The following is a 17811-nucleotide window of genomic DNA, read 5'->3' on the forward strand; positions in this document are numbered from 1 at the left end:
AGACATTTATAGCTAAGTGGAAGCACATTGTGGCGATACTCTTAAGTGAAATAAATACAACACACATGAATAAATTCCAAATAGTTTCTCTGGTGTGAGAAACTGAAAGTGTAAATAAGGGCTAAATGTATAATAGGTAATGTGAAATAGGAAGAAAAGGGGCAAAGGGGAAGGAAGTGGGAGGGCTAGGGGAAAGGATAGAAGGGAATGGGATTAATATGAGAAAATGGAAAAATAGTTACAAAATCTTTGTAAATAGGGAGGAATGGAGGTGTTGAAGGGAGGGCTGGGCAAGGCTGAAAAATAAGAACCAAGAGAGACTATGTAAAGATGCAAATTTCCAATGATGAATGTCATTATATTGTATACCTAGAATGTACCAATGTTTAGAATGAATAATCGATAATGTAAAATAGGAAGAAAAGGTCCAAAGTGGTAGTGGTAGTGGGAGGGGCAGGGGAAAGGAAAGAAGGGAAAAGAAAAATGCTGAGAAATGGAAAACATGGAAATAAAGTCTTTGTAAATAGGGAAGGGTGGAGGGGGTGAAGGGAGGGCTAGGAATGGGGAAAAAATAAGAATCAAGATGCATTATGTAAAGGTACAATTCCCAATGAGAAATGTAATTGTGTTGTATACCTACAATGTACCAATAAAAGAAATTAATTAAAAAAAAAGAAAATAGAATGGTATATGAAAATGATAATGTTCATTACATACAAATACATAGGTGATTTCCACAAAATGTGAAAGAAACTGTAACATAAAATAGTGCACATTCTATACTTTCCTTTACATAAATGAAAAACATGCCAAACTCATTTGTGTTGAAAGTTAAAATATTTTTAAATTTGTGTAATAGCTAGAAGGGGAGAGAGGGAGGCTTCTCAGAACCTTGTAATGTGTGTCGTGCAAAACTTGTATTTGTTTTTCAGGTTACGAAAATTGTGTTTTACACTCATGAATTTTCCATTCTTCTCTATTATAATTAAATAGAAATAGAAAATAATGTTGCTATGTTAAGATTATATAGCAGAAATACCGCCCCAATACACAATTGTATAATCTTTAATTCACGTTTTTCGGATAAATTCCTCCAAATGAGTTTCTTGAAAGATGTGCAGTGTTTTCCAGTTTTCATTGCAACTTAAACAGTTTTCTCCGTAAAAAATTCAAATTTCTAGTTAATTTACACACACCAAAAGACACTCTTACAAAGTAATCATTTCTCTGTAGCTATACCTGTGTTTGGAGTAAGCATATTTTCATTAAAAGGAGGCTATCATTTTTGAAATTATGTTTAGATTTACCTAAGCTATTGCGTCTCTCCATTGCGAAGATTTTATCTCCTCGTTTAAATTGCAGTCTGCAAAAATTATTTTTACCCTCATCTTCAAACAGAAGGTGTACAAAGGGACCACACAGTTTCTAAATTGTCCTAACCTTGAGAGTAATGTGATGCCATGTCTGTGCTGTGAGATTATCAGTCCCTAGCTGCTGAGTCAGAGTTCACTACAGCTGTCTAGGGAGCAGCACATCTCTTGTTGATTGTATGTACAGCATCTATGAACATTAATGGGGTTTCCATACACACAGTCAGGAGAGTTTCAATAGGAAAATTTAAAAATAACCATTTTCTAACTGCAATGACACACTGCAGGTTGTTTAGTTATATGGAGCTCTTGGGGACTTGATTCATTTAGCCTTTGACTTCACTGAGCATAATATACCCACAGGAAACCCTGATGGCATTTTAAGTGTGTTTGCTATCTTGTATTACTGCTTACACAAACACAGAGTTATGCTTGCAAGCTCACTTTTTTAGGCCAGACTGTTCTTTTCAGTTTTCATAATCAAACTTTGCCTTATGCACTTGCTTGGATAAGGGAAATATATTTTTATAATTGAAGTAAGTATCCGGTTTGCCACAAAATTTTCTTTAGTAGAGTGTTCTTCAAGAACCTTTAATTGGAGGTTTCTTTAAAGAAAACATAACTTTCCTTCCTTAGTTTTATCTTTCTTTGGACTTGAAAGCTCTAAGTTCCTATAGTTGGTTGAGGACATGACTATAAACTCTGGGCCTCTAATTTCTATTAATATTGTTTTTTTAATTATGATAGTTGATTGTTTTTTAAGAAAATAATGTTTGCTATTTCTCTGCAGTGTTTTCCAGTGGCTCCTTTAAAAATAAAAAACGGTGGACCTGCATCATTTACATAAAAAGATGGCATCTATATGATTTATCCAGAATTTAAGTAGCAGGAGTCTTTTTTGTCAGAGAAATCAAATTAATAGTGTTGCATGTTTAAATTTTGAGGTTCAAATCAGATAACTATGTTAAAATGTGTGTCCACATTGGGCAGTCACTACTGACTCATAGATTGTTGTTTCTCAAATATTTTAATGAGCATCAAGAAACTTGTAGAGTTTATTAAAACACAGGTTGTTAGTCTCCATCCCTAAAGTTTCTGATACATTACATCATCCTGAAAAATTGAATTTCTGACACTTCCTGGGTGGTGCTGATGCCTCTGGTCTGGAGATATCAAATTGAGAATTTCTGACACAGATAAAAGCAGAGCTCCAGCTATAACTCTGCAGCCTTGTTTCCATTCTAGAAATTCTATTGCAATGCAGATTTTTGAATGTGATGTTATTTTAAGAACAATCTATGATGGATTTTATTTACAACATGAATCCCTTAATAAGCATCAGAGCTTATTCTGCCAAACCTCAAGTGCACTTGAACCCAGTGGTTTGGACTTGTTCCTATAATGAATGACTCCAGAGTTGCAGCTCCTAACTCTTTCTTCCATTTAGTCCTAGCTGTCTTCATCCAACCCCCTAACCATTTTTAGGGTCACCACTCCCTTCAGTCCTTCTGACTCCTTGCCCTTCTACTTCACATATTCTCCACATGCAGCTTCTGCAGTGGGTAACTGCCAAAGGCTTGGGGCAAACTTTGTTTCATGTAAGTGTCGGTAATCAAAGACCCACAACCCATCCATCGCCACAGACGCATTCTCTTATTTTTCCATAGAGCTCCTATGTCCTTTGAGTAGTTAGGAACCTCTCAGTAATAGAATTTCAGGCCAAGTGGTAGAGCTTGCTTCACCACTGTGTCTCTGTAAGCCCTTTAATGTAATTTTCATGAAAGAGCTTAGGCAGGGCTCTCTGAAGATGGCCAGGGCAGGCTGGTCTTTTCTCTGTAGTCTTCTACAAACTCTTATTCAGAACAATTTGCTTCACATCCTCTGATGCTTCCTCACCATGGCATGAACTTAGGGCTCTTCAGAAAACCACAGAGTGTGCATTGCCCCCTTTTGAAAAATTTTAACTAAGCTTAAAGAGCAAAGAAGGAGAAATCTCCCTCCCACCATGCACAAACTGCCCATCTTATGAATCAAGTATGCATCACAGTTCCCAATATTAATAATCAGTTTTACTTCTAATCATGACTCTAAATTAATTACATAAGTTAGTGATGAAGGACAAAGGCATATGCAGCTACTTATTTTAAGAGAGACTAAAGCATTCCAGCCCAATGCTATTCTGTTTTCCCTGACATCTCATCTGAATTTTCACACATTAAGTTAATTTCAAACCACACTAGACACATTTGGACTCCCAGAGGGTTGTCTCTAGTTTTAATCTGCTTTAATACATTACACACTGTTTCTTTTTAAAGTCAAGCTGCTTTATTTACATTTAATAGAATTTACCTTTAACTCAATTCATCAAAGCATCCTATGATAGCCTGTTTGTTCTCTCAGCCTGGAATGGCTTGTCTCTCCCATCCACTCTCTGCTCCTTCTCTGTAGAAATTCTCATCTTTTGAGGTACAGATCTAGATTCTAGTCCAATTATTATTTTCATCTTCACATCTCTTCACCCTCAAATGGAAGTTTTTACAGCTTTTTGACTGGTCTGAGTCATTTTTCATTCTCTGTCAGTGCCTGGTAAGATGATTTTCTTAGAGCTGATGAATAATTTCTGCTGTTAGTAAAAAAATCACTAATTCATTATATGATTACTGAATGATATCCCAGGTCCTATGGAAACTTTTGACAGTATACAGAGAAAGAATGCATGTTTTTTTCTTCCAGAGGAATTCAGTCTAAGGGAGAAAACAAGTATATACTGTAAATGAAAAAGTAAAATAAAATGAAACAATGTTGTTATGGAAGTGCCTCCATAATGTTCCAAGGGGCTTAAAAAAGAGAAAACTCCTTAATTCTGTGCAGTTAAGGAGGACTTTGCATAAAAAGTAATAAATGAGGTAAGTCTTAAAGTAGAAAAATAAATGGATAGGAGAGGAAACTAAATAATACAGAGTTACTGCCATGTACAAATCACAAAGTTGAGAGTTGATATGGTAGTTTGAGGAAAGAGAACACCATTCATTTCCTGGAGAAACTCAAGCAGAGAGGAGGGTTGCAATTGATAAACTTATGTCTCCAGCATCCATCAGACACATTTGCCTCCCCTCTGTGTCTTCCTAAATATATAGCTCTCTGCAGCAGAAATGCAAAGAATAAGAATTAATGAATGAAAACAAACAGCCTTGCCAAAAAGAAAACACTCATCATCATTCCCATTAATTCTTCATAAATTGCACCTCTAAAAACTGAGAGAAATCACTCAGGCTAGTTGATATTCTAGGCAAGAAGCATATCTTTGAAAAATATGGCATCATTTCTCCATGTTTTCATACAAGTAACACTGACTGAAGATCCACCATGTACATGGGGCTGGGTTGGTTCTTACATAAGCTAAAACATATTTCCATCAATATGTTACAGGAAAAAGCAGAAGATATTATACAATATGCATTAGACAGTATTTCACAATATTACATAAAGCAATACCATAAGCACATTCTTAAACAGAAAATATGTTTAATGGTAAACTGTAAAGCAAATGATGACTCACAGAGGGAACAACATAGAAGCGCTTCAGGGGAAGATAACAACTCTGGTAAAATTTCTCAGAAGGGGAACAGAAATTGTAAATGTGTATGATAAGTTCAGCACTCCAGAAAGCTCACTTTGACTCTTGAACTTGCCATGCCTCTTAAGGTTAATGCACTAGTGGGAAAAAATATTTTGCCACTGCTGAATTTTGCATCGTCTGAAAACTAATGGAATAAAGAGCCCCTGAAAGAATTATTCATATTAATAGAGAGCCCCTGAAAGAATTACTCATGTTCAGTAATGTGAGTCAACCAAAACTTGAGATTAATTAGCTGCTTCTCTAAAAGGAAAGACATAGAAATAGTTGCTGTAAATTATTTTAGAGCAGTATATAAACTCTTCCCCTCTGTTGGTGCAAGTGAGACATAAATTATTTAAAATAAATTATGTAGATTTATCTTAATAGAATAAATGAGCGTATCATTGCCACAGAGCAGGAGTGTCTTCCATAACTAGCTGCATCAGCATTGTTAGACTTCCAGAAGAGTCATCCTTGGACGAGCCTTGTTTCAGACTTTATTTATTGATGGTCAAGCTTTCCATCAGAAGCACTGATGCATTGTACTGACAGCCAGATCAGCAGAACACAGAGCAAGCTGACCTTTGCTACTCCTTGGAGTGAGAAATACTTATGTGGCTCAATTTTGTCTTAGAGTGCAAAGCCTAGAAAAGGACTGTTATTCACATGCTGTCACTCAACAGAAATAACAAAGATGAAATTTGGAGTCAGATGATCCAAAATCAAGTTTTTCTGTCACTTACAAGCTACCTAACTTTGGCCAAGGCACTCAATCTTTCTGAAGCTCCATTTCTCCTTTTGAAAATGAGGATAATTAATATTACATTGCCTGTGCACTTGCTGGGAGGATGATGAGAAAAAGTGTTTTATAGGATGTTTATAATTTCCTAATTAATATTTTTCTTTCTTTTATATCTGAAACTTCAATAAATGGGAGTGATGCTATAACTAGGCTGGAATAAGCCAAAGATCTTCTTTCCTTTCAACCTGTGAAAATTATATATCTGCATAAAGATCACATCAGGGTTTGTGTTTTTAATTCGTGTTTCCCTTTTTGTTCTTAAGTTCTCTTTTAAAGAAAAGCCACTTAAAGTGACAGTTTCTCACTCTGAGGACTTTTGCCATTTCCTCAAATTACAATGCTTCTCACATTAGACCATCTGGTATTTTGTGCAAAATACACACCCCGTGATGTACTAATTGTCTCAAGAATGCAACTTCACAATTGTAATTAGTTCTTTCTGCAAAGTTTCTGCCTGCCATGGATTGTATTTTTCTAAATAAATGATAATATGGGATTGTCTGTATGAGAGCAACATCCTATTGTTTCCAGGAACATGCAGCTCTGAAGCCAAGAGAAGGTTTTTCTTCTTTAAGGGGTGGGAGTGCTCCTCGTCAGGCTACTGCTGTGCCCTCTGCAGAAAAGATCTTAAAATGTACCCAGAAATACGATGGGAGAGATTTGATGCAGACAGCAAAAATGATTCCAAAACATTATTTCATGGTATCCCCTCTCTAAAAGAACCAACATAAGCTGGATGTAAATAAATTATTCAAGTATTAATGGAAAAGTACATAATAAAAATAATATTTCCAGAACTATATTAAACAGGAGTAGTGATAGTGGGCATCCTTGTCTTGTTCCTGATTTTAACATGAAAGTTTTCATTTTTTGACCATTTAGTATGATGTTGGCTGTTGGTTTTTCATAGACAGTTTTAATCAAGTTAAGATAAAGACCTTCTATTCCAATTTTCTGTAGGGTTTTTTTTATCATGAATGGTGCTGGATTTTGTCAAATGCTTTTTCTGCATCTATTGAGATGATCATATGGTTTTTGTCCTTGACTCTGCTAATATGGTGTATTACATTTATTGATTTATGAATGTTGAACCATCCTTAAATTCCTGGGATAAAACTTGGTCAGGGTGTATGATCTTCTCGATGACCCTCTGTATTCTGTTTGCCAGTATCTTGTTGAGGATTTTTGCATCTATGTTCATTAGGGTGATTGGCCTGTAGTTCTCTTTTTGGGTTGGGTCTTTCCCTGGTTTTGGAATCAAAGTAACACTTGCTTCCAGGAATGAATTTGGAAGTATTGCTTCCCTTTCAATTTCCTTGATGAGTTTAAAGAGTAATGATGTTAGTTCTTCTTTAAATGTCTTGTAAAATTCAGCAGTGAAGCCATCCAGACCTGGGCTTTTCTTTGTTGGTAAATATTTTATTACATTTTCAATTTCACTCATTGTAATTGGGGTGTTTAGAATTTCTATATCTTCTTCATTTAACTTTGGCAATGTGTATGTATCTAGGAATCTGCCCATTTCTTCTGTGTTTTCCATTTTATTGGAGTAGAAGTTCTTGAAGTAGGCATTGATGATCCTCTGGATTTCTGTTAGATCTGTTGTGACTTCACCTTTTTCATTCTCCCTATGTTGGGATTCCATCATGTTCCTCAGAGCCTCTATTTTTTTTTATCTGTGTCCTCTCTAGATTTATTAATCATGTCTTGCACCATGAGTAAAATCTTTACTGTTATCTGAGTAATTATTTCTGATTTCATTTTTCCCAGATCCTCTTTTGTTGCTAGTTCAGAGAGTTCAGGTGGTTGAGTATCAGATTTGTCCATCTCGTTTCCCTTTGGGGTTGCTGTAGGTGATCTGGAAGTCTGTTTTTGAGGCATGTTTATGTGTCTTCTCACTTCCACGGGGGGGTGAGGGGTGCTTCTGGCACCCATGCAGCTCACCTTCTCTGCCCTAGGAGCTTGGGATGGCAGCGGGGGAGCTTCGTTCCGGGTGCTGGGACCAGCTCACCTTCTCTGCCCTAGAAGCCTGGGATGGCAGTGAGGGAGCTTCCTTCTGGGTGCTGGGACCAGCAGAGCTTCTCTGCCCTAGGAGCCTGGGATCGAGGCAGGGAGCTGAACTTTTTCATTCTTAATTGCATGTATTTGTGTCTTTTCTTTCCTTTTTTTTGATAAGGTTGGCTAAAGGTTTATCAATTTTATTTATTCTTTCAAAAAAACAACTCTTTGATTCATTGATTTTTTGTATTGTTCTCTTAGTCTCCATTGCATTGATTTCTGCCCTAATCTTTATAATTTCCTCTCTTTTATGAGCTTTGGATTCGTTATGCTCTTCTTTTTCTAGGAACTTGAGGTTGCACTCCTGTTCAATATAGTTCTGAAAACATTTGCCACAGCAATTAGAAAAGAGAAAGAAATAAAAGGAATAAAGATAGGAAAAGAAGAAGTTAAACTGTCATTATTTACTGATGATATGATACTTTACATAGAAGACCCAAAAAACTCGGTCAAAAGACTTCTAGACTTAATTGACAGATTCAGTAGGGTAGCTGGATACAAGGTCAACACTCAAAAAACAATAACCTTCTTGTACACAAATAACAGACTCACTGAGAGAGAAATTAGGGAAACAATTCCTTTTACAATAGCATCCAAAACAATGAAATATCTAGGAATCAGTCTAACAAAGGAAGCAAAAGACCTCTACACTGAAAACTACAGCAGTCTGAAAAAAGAGATTGAAGAGAATACAAGAAAATGGAAAGACATCCCTTGCTCCTGGGTAGGAAGAACCAATACAGTGAAAATGGCCATACTTCCAAAACTACTATATAGATTCAATGCAATGCTGATTGAAATTCCAACAATATACTTCACAGAACTAGAGAAAACAATCCAAAAATTCATTTGCAACCATAAGAGACCTAGAATAGCTAAAGCAATTCTAAGCAACAGAGACATGGCTGGAGGTATCACAATCCCCAACTTGAAACTATACTACAAAGCTACTGTGATAAAATCAGTATGGTACTGGCAAAGGAACAGACCTGATGATCAGTGGAATAGATTAAAAGATGCAGAAACAACTCCAGACATACTCAGCCACCTCATCTTTGACAAAGGAGCCAACCACTATAATTGGAGGAAAGATAGCCTACTTAATAAATGGTGTTGGAAAAACTGGATTTCAACCTGCCAAAGATTGAAACTAGACCCATACCTATCACCATGCACTAAACTAAGATTGAAGTGGATTAAAGACATAAATATTAAGACAGAAACACTAAACTTGCTGGAAGATAAGTTAGCTAGAACTCTTGAAGACATTGGCATAGGGAAAGACTTCATGAACAAAACCTCAGCAGCATGGGAACTAGCAGAAAAAATCAACAACTGGGATCTCATCTCATTAAAAAGCTTCTGCACTCCAAAAGAAACCACCAACAGAGCTAACAGACAACCTACAATATGGGAAAAAAAAATTTTAGCAGCTGTACCTCAGACAAAGGACTACTATCTAGAATATACAAAGAACTGAAAAAAATCTGATGCCCCAAATTCAAAGACCCAATTCAAAAATGGGCATCTGAAATGAACAGACATTTCTCAGACAAGGAAGTAATAGCAGCAAACAAATATATGAAAAAATGTTCAACATCACTGGTCATTCAAGATATGCAGATGAAAACAACACTGAGATTCCAACTCAACCCAGAAAGAATGGCTGCTATCAAGAAATCAACAAATAACAAATGCTGGTGGGGTTGTGGGGAGAAAGGAATCCTTCTCCATTGCTGGTGGGAGTGCAGACTGGTACAACCACTGTGGAAGTCAGTATGGAGATACCTCAAAGAACTAGGACTAGAGGTCCCATTTGACCCAGCTATTCCCCTGCTAGGTATCTTCCCAAAAGAATTAAAAGAATCATACCACAGCAATATATGTGCACCCATGTTTATAGCAGCACAGTTTGTAATAGCTAAAGCTTGGAAGCAGCCCAAGTGCCCATCAACTGGAAACTGGATAAAGAAAATGTGGTTTATTTATAAAATGGAGTACTACTCAGCCATAAGGGACGAAAAACTAGAGTCATTTATAGCTAAATGGATGCATATCGAGGCCATACTCTTAAGTGAAATAAATAGGACACACGTGTAAATACTGAATAGTTTCACTAGTGTGAGAAACTGGTAGTGTAAATAAGGGTTAAAATGATTAAAATGAATAATTGATAATTTGAAATAGGAGAAAAGGTCCAAAGATGAAGGAGTGAAGGGAGGGGAAGGGGAAAGAAAAAGGAAAAGAGGGAAAGGGAAAATCTATGAGAAAAGAAAAAAAATGGAAATGAAATCTATGTAAATAGGGAAGGGCAGAGGGGGTGAAGGGTGCACAGGTAATGGGGAAAAAAAATAAGAACCAAGATATATCATGTACAGGTACAAACACCCAATGATAAATGTAAATGAATTGTACACCTAAATTGTACCAATAAAAGAATTAAAAAATTATGAATTCATGATGGAATAGGGTGAATGTTTAAATTTTTTACAAAAATTATTACAGCAAATGAGATATTGCCTTTAATCCACCTCAAAATATTCCCATTGCTTTGAACACACTTATCCCATGTTCTCACAACTTTCTGAGGCAGCTCTGGAAGTCCTCTTTTGTGGAGGTCTTTGTGAGCTAGGATCAAAAATGTGATGCTGCTGCCAGTTGCCATGCAACAGAGAGGCAAGCTTGTAAGAGCATTACAGTGTGTCCTCATCCACTGTGTTCATTAGATCTGGCATTATGCAATTTCTGGGTCTTCCCAAGAGTCAAGATGACCATGAAGAGTACACATTTTGATTGGATTCAGAACATCAAGCCTTCTATGACACTGTGACTAAACACAAAAAGGGACTTCCAGGACAGCTTCAGAAAGTGGCAAAATGATGTGGTACTGTAAGTGTGTTTGAAATGAGAGGAAGTATTATGAAGAGGATTAATGTCAATGTGTCTTTTACTATTAACAAATTGGTTTTTAAAAATTTAAACACATTGTATTTTTCAATTATACAACATACGCTATATGGATTTATGTAACATTTAAACTACATTTAAGTTATGATTTGTAACATCAATGAAAAAAAGAAGATAATGTCAATGAGCATGCTACAATCTTAACAATATTTGAATGGTAAAGATTTCCAGTGAGTCAATATTCTGGGTATGGTGAAAAACCCATGTCTAATTTCAGCTCAACAGGGCCAGGGTGCAGCAAGAAAAGTACTTAAAAATATCAGTATGTGAAATAAATGGTGTTAGAGTTACAAACTTCTACAGGAATGAAAAATGTGAACTAAGTTGTGCCTGTGGAAGTGGTGATAATTAATTACATTAAAGAGAAGCAGATGAATATAAGGGTTTGGGAGGAAGAGTCTGTAGTAAATGATCATTTCCATGTTCTGAGTTTGGATAACTGGGTGTTACTAGTAATTCATATGGAAATTTTGGTGAGAAATTGAATTTTTAAAAAGGCAACAGGTATTGATAATTAGATCATTCTGAAATGAATGGGCCTTTGGAGCATTCAGGTAGAAATACCCACTAGTCCATTATGACACGTGTGTAGAATCAGGCCTGATTTATAGACTTAGGAGCTATTTGTCCAAGTACTTTAATATTCTGAAGTGGAAGAAAAGCAATAAGAACATAGCATGGAAAATACTCCTAAAGCATACAAAAGATAGCAGAGGAAGAACATCTAATGGTGCAGGCAGGGAAAAAACACTGAGAAAGAAATTGGAGAAGAGAGAATATTACTGAACTCAAAGGAGGAAATGAAGTTTAGGAGAGAAAAACTGGTCAACACTAAAAGCAAACCTTTTTTGATGTAACGAGAATCATTTGTTCAGTGGACCAATTTTGTCACAGCTACCAGCATGGTATGGAATGATCAGGGGAATACTTTATTAGAGTTGCAATGTGTAGACAATGTGAGGAGGAGAAAGACAAAGGAGAGTGATTCTGGAGAGAAAAGGATGGAGATTCAAAACAGTTATTTTTCCGGACTATGAGGAAGAAATTTGAGGACTACTAAGATCAGAAGAAAGCAAAGCATTGGAGAAAAGATTTGGAGGCAAAAAGGTGGAAGGGGATATTAGTGAGACACAAATCCTGTGATGTCAAGCTTTGCATACAGGGAACAGGGGTTTAAAATTCACCTGCAATATGAAGAAAGGCGCTGTGATTGGAGAATGGAGTGAAGAAGATAGAGTAGGTTAGTTCAGGGAAGTTAGGTGGGAATCAGGGCAGTCCAAATATACTTATTTATTTCCAGAAATATTTACTGGGTAGGGGAAACTTTTGTACATGTTTGACACTATATGTACATAAATTGATTAGGATGGAAAACATTTGCAAACTATGGTTGATCACATAAAGATTAAAAATTGCCTTTCTCATCATATTTTAACAGCATCTGACTGCTCTATTTTCTTGCCGCTGCATCTGTGATTCTGGTCTTGAATTAAGCGATTTACAAAACTACAAATTATTTTTTCTTTTCTCCCTATGTCTGTATAGATTTGCTTTCCTTAACAAATAAAATATATGAAATTTAAAAATCCAATAGTTTCTGAGTTAACAGTCCTCCCCAGCACATTAAAATGCTATTGGCAGGTAGCTTTCCAGAGATAAATCTTAACATTTTCAAGAGGAGTAAAGATGCATTTGTTTTCATATCAAGAAGAATAGTCCCTCAGAGAGGTCTATAGATTTCATAGAGATTTCAAAAAGAATAATGGCTGCCTAAAGATAGCAGTGGGGGTGAGAAATATTCTTCTGTAACTCTTTAGTAAACATAAGACTTTTGATTAGGGAATTAAGGTCATGTAAGCCTGGTTCCCGCATTTCTGCAGAAGAAACACCTTTTACAATACTCTCAGGGCAGAGACTGCACCCTGGCCATTTCTAACGCTCTGCAAATTCCAACAGCATCCAGCATAGAAAGGGAAGAGAGGAGGTGTATAAAAGCAGGGAAAAGTAAAGACATAATTTGCCTCAAAGAATATAAAAATAAATAATAACTAGAGGAAATAAAAACCATAAGAGAGGGGAAATATGTGCCTCAATAGATGTAAAGTGTCCATATAAGATGACTGCTGGTCAGATGATATCTGGAAATGAGATACACAGTTCTTTGCCAGATTCAGAGATACTTTAAAAGTATTTGAACAACTGACTTTCCAGAACAGTAAAACCTAGAAATCATGTCACAGGAATAAGAATAAGAATCAAAGCCATCAAATTTCTGTTGTCAGAGAAGAGCAAATTAGTGTGGAATAATCATATAGAGGAGATTAAACTTATTATTTCAGATGAGTGGAACAAAATCTTTCCCCTTTATTTCTATTGTGGAAACTACAACTACAGTTGAGAAAATTACACTGTTCAGCTTATGGAATATTTTTATCACTAGCCTTTACAATGACTTATGTATTAATTTGTTCTCTTTAATTCCTTTCATGACTGTTGGGGCCAGTGAGCTGAAGGGAGGCCTGGTCAGGCAAAGTTCCCAAAGAAAAGAACACATTTTAATTTTACAGCATACCACATATAGTGGAGGCTATAAGTTTCTCTGAGACACAGGAAGCTGTGTGACCTAGCATAGCTATGTGTACATGTGCGATTGTCCATGCTGATTCATTATTATTATAACAAACTCCATCCTGTGCCTATGACAAACAACAGAGTTGCGTCCTCGGGTGCCCTCCATCACCCTTAGATAGGATTAGTGTTGGAGTTCAAGTACCTAAGTATTGGGGTGTGTATATGGGGCAGGGTTAGGATTAGTAGTGTTAACATTAGGGTGAATGTTACCATTGGAGTAGTAATAGCATTAGGGGACAAGTACCTGTGTATTGGAGTGTGGGCATTAGAGTTTGGGTTAGGTGTAGGCTTAGGGTTCAGATTAGGGTTAGGTTGCAGGTACATAAGTAGTTGGATGTGGGTATTAGGGTTAGGATTAGAATTATGGTTTGGCTCAGGCATAATTTTGGGGTGCAACTGTCACAGTATATAAGTGCAGGTATTAGTGTTAGTGTTAGTACTAGAGTTAAAGATAGTGTTGAGGTACAAATACCTGAGTATTTCACTGTGGGTTTTAGAGTTAAAGTTAAGGTTAGGGTTCTGGTGAGGGTTAGAAATAGTATGGAGGTGTAATTACTCAAGTACTGAGGTACAGATATTAGGGTTAGTGTTAGGGTAGTGTCATCATTAGAGTTAGAAATAGTGTTGAGGTACGTACCCAAGTATTGGAGGGCATTATTAGGGTTAGGCTTAAGGATAGGCTTCATATAGGGTTAGGGATAGTGTTGGGGTGAAAATACTCAAGTTTTGGAGTTAGGTATTAGGTTTAGGGTGAGGGTTAGTGTTCAGGTTAGCAAGAACCCAAGGATTGCAGTGCGGGTGTTAGGGTTAGCGATAGGACTAGGGTTACAGTTAGTGGTGGAGCTACTTGAGTTTGGAATGTGGATTTTAGGGTTAAGATAGTATTAGGGTGTCATTACCCAAGAATGGGAGTGGGTTTTAGGGTTAGGGTTCAGTTTAGGACTAGGAATATAGTTGAGGTGAAAAAACCCAAGTATTGGGGTGTGGGAATTAGGGTTAGAGTTACTGTTAGGGTTATGGTTCAAATTAAGTATAGGAAGAGTATTGGGGTACAAGTAAGCAAATATTGGGGTTCAGGTATGAAAGTTAGGGTTAGGGTTAATTTTAGCTTTAGATTTAAGAATAATGTTGGCATGAAAGTACCTGAGTATTGGATGAACCGATTAGGAGTAAGATTAGGGTTAGGGTTAGGGATAGTATTGTTGTATGGGTATTAGGGTTAGGGTCAGGGTTAATGTGACTGTTAGAGTTAGGTTTAGTGATCGGGTTCAAGTACTCAAATATTGCAGTGCAGGTATTAGGATTAGAAATAGAGTCAGTGTTAACATTACAGTTGGGAATAATGTTGGGGTGCAAGTACCTGAGAAGTGGCGTACATGTGTTAGGGTTAGTTTAGGGATATGATTCATGTAAGGGGTAGGTAAGTGTTGGGACACAAGTACAAGAGTATTGGGGCGAGACAATTAGGGTTAAGGTTCAGGCTGGGCTTAGGGATAGTGTTGTGGTGCAATTACCCAATTATGGGGTGTGGGTTTTAGGGTTAGGGCTAGGGTTCAGGTTAGGATTAAAGATAGTGTTGTGGTGTGAGTGTCCAAGTATTGAGGTGCAGGTATTAGGGTTAGAGTTTGGGTTAGGATTCAGTGAAAGTTTAGGGATAGTGTTGGTGTGCAAGTGCAAGGTTAATGGGGGACAGGTATTGTGATTAGGATTAAGGTTAGGGGTAGTGTTCTGCTGCAATTTCCCAATTACTGGGGTGTGGCTATTAGAGTTAGGGTCAGGGTTATGGTTGCAGTTAGGTATGGTGTTGAAGTGCATTGCCTGAGTACTGTGTTGTAGGCATTAGTGTTAAGGTTAGGGTTAGTTTTTGGTGTTAGAGGAAGGAATAGTGCCTTGTTGCACATATGTGAGTATTGGGGTGTGGGTTTTAGCATTAGCTTTAGGGTTAGGGATAGTGTTGGGGTGAAAGTACCTGAGAATTGGGAAGTGAATATTAGTGCTAGCATTAAATTAGGGTTTGTCTATGGTCAGGGATAATGTTGACACCTGAGTACTGGAGTATTAGGTTGTGAGTATTAGGGTTAGGATTAGGATTACCATTAGAGATAGGCATAGGGATAGTGTTGAGTTGGAAGTAAACAAGTATTGAGGTGTGGATACTAGGGTTGGAGTTAGGGTTAGAGATAGTGTTGGGGTGCAAATACCTGACTATTGGGGTGAGGGTATTAGGGTTTTGTTAGGGTTAGTGTCAGCAGGTTTAAGTATCCAAGTATCTGGATGTGGGGTTAGAGTTAGGATTCGGACAAGGGTTAGGGATAGTGTTGAGTTGCAAGTATTCTAGCTTTGGGTGTAAGGATAGGTTTATGGTTAGGGTTAGTGATAAGGACATTGTGGGATGAATGTACTCATGTATTAGGGTGTGTGTGTGTGGTATCTGGATAGGGTTAGAATTAGAGTTAGGGATAGTGTTGAGTTGCATGTACCTGAGTATTGGCATGCTAGGTACCAAAATAGGATTAGGGTGTGGGTTATTGTTAGTGTTAGGGTTTGGGATAGTGTTGGGGTGCAAGTACCAAGTACTGAAGTGGAGGATTAGAGATAGTATTAGGGCTATGGTTAGGGATAGGCATACTGTTGGGCTTCAAGTACCTGATTATTGTGGTCCTAGGTACCTGGATATGGCTAGGTTTAGTGTTAGGGTTAGGGTTAGAATTAGGAATAGGGATAGTATTGGGGTACAAGTACCTAAGTATTGGTATGTAGGGTACCCAGATAGGGTTAGGCTTAGGCCTAGGTTTAGGATTAGGGTTAAGAATAGGTATAGTTTTGGCATGCAAGTACATGAGTATTGGAGTACAGGTACCCTAATAAGGTTAGGCTTTGGGTTAGGGTTGGGGTACAAGTACCTGAGTATTAGGGTATGGTGTTAACATTAGGATTAAGTGTAGGGATATGGATAGTTTTGGGGTCCAAGTACCTAAATTTTGGTGTAGTGAGTTAGGGTTAGGTGGTCTTGGGGTTCAAGTACCCAAGTATTAGAATGTGGTGTATCCCAAAAGGGTTAGAGTTAGGGCTAGTGTGACAGTTGATTGATTGTGTCAACTTGAGTAAGAGCTCAATTAAATTGGCTCAGTGATTCCACACCGTAGGGTATGGAAGACCTATCCTAGGGTGGCTTGTTGCCTGGGTGGTATAAAGGGGAAATGAAGAAGGATGGATCCTGTTTCTTTGGAGGAGCTTCAGTCCTCATCTTTACCTTGGACATCATTTTCTGTCTTCCAGTGCAGACTCTTCAGCTTCTGATGCAGAATCTTCAGCCTCCAGCATAAACTCTTCAGCCTTTCATGGCAGACCTATCACCCTCCTGATATAGACTCTACAGTGAGCTCCAGACCTCCAGACCTTCAACTGAATCCTTTGGTTTCTCTTGTGCTGACAGACCCTCTTCACTCTTCTTATAATGGGTGGCCATTGTAAGTCAATCTTGTAAATTTTTACGTATTTGTATATATCTGATATAAGTGTTATATCTGTTTCTCTACTAAACACTGACTGATACAGCTAGGAAAAGTGTTGGGGTGCAAGAACCCAAGTGTTTGGGCATGGGGTTAGGGTTAGGGGTAATGTTATGAATAGAGATATTATTGGGCTGCAAGTACCTGAATATTGGAGTGTTGGGTACTCACATAGGATTAGAGTTAGGGTCAATGTTAAAGAAATTTGAAACAAATAGGGCAAAATGTTAATACATGATAAATATGAAAGAGGAACCCATGAATGTATCTCTTGTATGTTATAGTCTATAATTTTCTATATGGTTAAACTGTCTCAAACATTTTACAAAGAATAATAATTGAAGCCATATGGAATTGATTGAAATAGTATGTTTTGGAAATTGATAGTTACTGAAATGCAACTGCATAGGCTTAACGCATGCAACTGATTTTCTGAATCCAGCTACTTTATTCTTTCAAACCAGTCTCTGCATTCAGATATTGTGAATGATACAGCCAAGCACAGGCTGTTGATATGGGAAATGATATATTCAGACTTTCTAAAGTATTCTTCGGGGGCATATATGAAAGTTAGACACATTAACTAGAAACTAAAAATCTAATTAAAAGAAATTCTTCTGCAAAAATGTGCAAAAAGACTTATAAGGCATTTCAAGAGGCATCCTGAGTTTCACATTAGGAAGTAATTAGATATATAATTGAATGCTATAGGAACAGATGAGTTACCCAAATGATGAAAGAAATAATCAAATGTTTGCTAGTTCTGGAAACCTACTTGTTGAGAATACTAGAAAGATAGCTTTGCCTTCTCTCATTCCCACAAACCCGATTTGCTTCATTCACTGTCAAACT

General features: G+C 37.2%; 1 long non-coding RNA gene across 2 annotated transcripts in view; it reads left to right on the forward strand.

The window, feature by feature from the left end:
• Nucleotides 1-16914, forward strand: part of LOC147825389 (uncharacterized) — a 53572-nt gene extending 36658 nt beyond the window's left edge. For both annotated transcript variants that reach the window (XR_015441021.1, XR_015441022.1), the window contains one exon: nucleotides 16727-16914. This is a non-coding gene — a long non-coding RNA (uncharacterized LOC147825389). The remainder of the gene's footprint in view (nucleotides 1-16726) is intronic.
• The last annotated feature ends 897 nt before the right edge of the window (nucleotides 16915-17811 follow it).

This window comes from Heterocephalus glaber, unplaced genomic scaffold, assembly GCF_053883595.1.
Source record: "Heterocephalus glaber isolate CG9 unplaced genomic scaffold, H.glaber_assembly_v1.0 deba00001504, whole genome shotgun sequence".
Lineage (NCBI taxonomy): Eukaryota > Metazoa > Chordata > Mammalia > Rodentia > Bathyergidae > Heterocephalus > Heterocephalus glaber.